General features: G+C 41.7%; 1 pseudogene; it reads left to right on the plus strand.

Moving 5' to 3' along the window:
* Nucleotides 1–388: 388 nt before the first annotated feature.
* On the plus strand, nucleotides 389–1,738 carry LOC102282780 (elongation factor 1-alpha 1 pseudogene; annotated as a pseudogene).
* The last annotated feature ends 1,220 nt before the right edge of the window (nucleotides 1,739–2,958 follow it).

The following is a 2,958-nucleotide window of genomic DNA, read 5'->3' on the forward strand; positions in this document are numbered from 1 at the left end:
GTTTTAGGCATTCTTCTAACCATTTGAGTAGGGCAAAAACAAGACAGACACAAATCACTTGAAATGACATCCTAGTGGAGTGAGAAGTGAAGTGAAGTCGCTCAGTTGTGTCCAACTCTTTGCAACCCCATGGACTGTAGCTTACAAGGCTCCTCTGTCCATGGAATTTTCCAAGCAAGAGTACTGGAGTGGGTTCCATTTCCTTCTCCAGGGGATCTTCCTGATGCAGGGATTGAACCTGGGTCTCCCACATTGCAGGCAGACACTTTACCCTCTGAGCTGAAACCATAAACAAAATAAATCATTAAGATTAAAAGATAGCTTTCTTGCAACAATTTTGCCACCAGGACACAGGTGTTGTGAAAACCACCACTAAACCTAAGCAAAAATGGGAAAGGAGAAGACCCACATCCACATCCTTGTCATTGGGCATGTGGAAAGTCTACCACTACTGGCCATTTGATCTACAAATGTGGTGGGATTAACAAGAGAACCATTGAAGAGTTTGAGAAGGAGGCTGCCGAGATGGGAAAGGGCTCCTTCAAGCATGCCTGGGTCTTGGACAAACTGAAAGCTGAACATGAGTGTGGTATCACCATTGATATCTCCTTGTGGGAATTCAAGACCAGTAAGGGCTATGTGACCATCAATGATGCCCCAGGACACAGAGACGTCATCAAAAACATGATTACAGGCACGTCCCAGGCTGACTGTGCTGTTCTGATGACTGCTGCTGGTGGTGGTGAATTTGAAGCGGGTATCTCCAAGAATGGGCAGATCCACGAGCATGCCCTTCTGGCTTACACTCTGGGTGTGAAACAACTAATTGTTGGAACTAACAAAATAGATTCCACTGAGCCACCCTACAGCCGGAACAGAAATGAGGAAATTGTTGAGGAAGTCAGCACCTACGTTAAGAAAACTGGCTACAAACCTGACACAGTAGCATTTGTGCCAGTTTCTGACTGGAATGGCGACAAGATGCTAGAGCCAAGTGCTAACATGCCTTGATTCAAGGGATGGAAAGTCACCAGTAAAGATGACAATGCCAGTGGAACCACACTGCTTGAAGCTCTGGATGCATCCTGCCACCAACTCACCTGACAAACTCTTGTGTTTGATTCCCCCAGGACATCTACAGAATGGTGGTACTGATACTGCCACTGTGGATCAAGTGGAGACTGGTGTTCTCAAACCTGGCATGGTGGTCACCCTTGCTCCAGTCAGCGTAACAACTGAAGTCTATTGAAATGCACCATGAAGCACTGAGTAAAGGCCTTCCTGGGGACAATGTGGGCTTCAGTGTCAAGAACGTGTCTGTCAAAGATGTTTGTCATAGCAATGTGGCTGGTGACAGCAAAAATGACCCACTGATGTAAGAAGTTGGCTTCACAGCTCAGGTGATTATCTTGAACCATCCATCCCAAATCAGTGCTGGATATGCACCTGTGCTGGACTGTCAAACAGCTCACATTGCTTGCAATTTTGCTGAGCTGAATGAGAAGACTGATCGTCATTCTGAAGATGGCCTCAAAACGCTTGATGCCACCAATCATTGACATGGGTCCTGGCAAGTCCATCTGTTGGGAGCTTCTCTGAGTATCCTCCTCTGGGCCATTATGCTGTTCGTGACATGAGACAGGTGATTGCCGTGGGTGTCATCAAAACAGTGAACAAGAAGGCAGCTAGAGCTTGCAAGGTCACTGAGTCTGCCAAACAAGCTCAGAAGACTAGATGAATATTATCACTAACACCTGCCAACCCAGCCTTAGTGGTGGAAGAAGGGTCTCAGAACTGTTTGCCTCAATTGGCCATGGAAGGTTAATGTAAAACACTGGGTAATGATAACAATGCATCACAAAACCTTCAGAAGGTGAGGTGAATGTTTCGTGGACCATGAGTTTTGTGTGTGGCAGTTCAGAACTTTTCAATAGAAACAATTTGACCAAAAATCTGTCACAGACTTTGACACCCATTAAAAACAATGGTTGAAAAACTTGTGTCTCCTTTTGGCCAACACTGTAACTTCCTATAGTACTACTTAGGTAAGATTTGCCCATAATCTATCTCTGGTGAAACAAAAGAATTTTAAATTTCTGGGTTGGAGCTTCAGGTTTCTTAAACTTGTATAAGGAGAACTCATCTCTTTAAATAGATCTTAAAAAGTGTTGGTGTGACAATTCATAGGTTAGGATAGATGAGCAAAGAGTTACTATGTTTTATATGAAAGCAAGTTTATAAGAAGGTCAAATTTATAACACGAAAGCTCATGTAGCATATAAAATCTTTTATGGTTACATAAATATCAAGTAAATCAGTTACATCAAATTTTAGTTTCCCAGTTTTGAGAATGTGCATCCATTTATGATATTTAAGTAATTAATCTCAAATGTGAGGCTTAAACAGAATTGAGCCCTGCCCTGCTAGATTTAATTGTATCTAGAGTCTAGTAAGAATAAAAGATGCTAGGAGCTAAAAAGTAAAAGAAGATATTACATGAAAGTGCTATAGAGAAAAGAAAATGTTTAGCTCTCTAGACATAAAAAATGGTACCTTCATAAAGCCCTTCAGGATCCATGCCAGGTTGGTCAGAGAGTGTTATGCTTCTTATAATGAGACAATGAAGAGAACCATAAATGTGAGAAGTGTACATCTGCTGAGACCTATGCTTTGCATTTTGTAAAGAAAATAACATTTGGATGACTTCTGAACTATTTGTTGATCCATCAGAAAAGATCACTATATCATTTCCAAGATGTCAGTATAAACCTCATGGTACAGCTCGCCTCTTATTCAAAACTACGAGCAGTGAAAAAGCAAATGGATTTAAATAGGGCTCTTGAAATTAGATGTTCTTGAAAGAAGGATTTCAACAAGAGGACAGGACTAGGAAAATCTAGGCCATGGCTTGCATATAGAAATATAAAGTAAACAACAATATACAGACCAAAGTATCTT

Source organism: Bos mutus, chromosome X (genome assembly GCF_027580195.1).
Source record: "Bos mutus isolate GX-2022 chromosome X, NWIPB_WYAK_1.1, whole genome shotgun sequence".
Classification (NCBI taxonomy): domain Eukaryota; kingdom Metazoa; phylum Chordata; class Mammalia; order Artiodactyla; family Bovidae; genus Bos; species Bos mutus.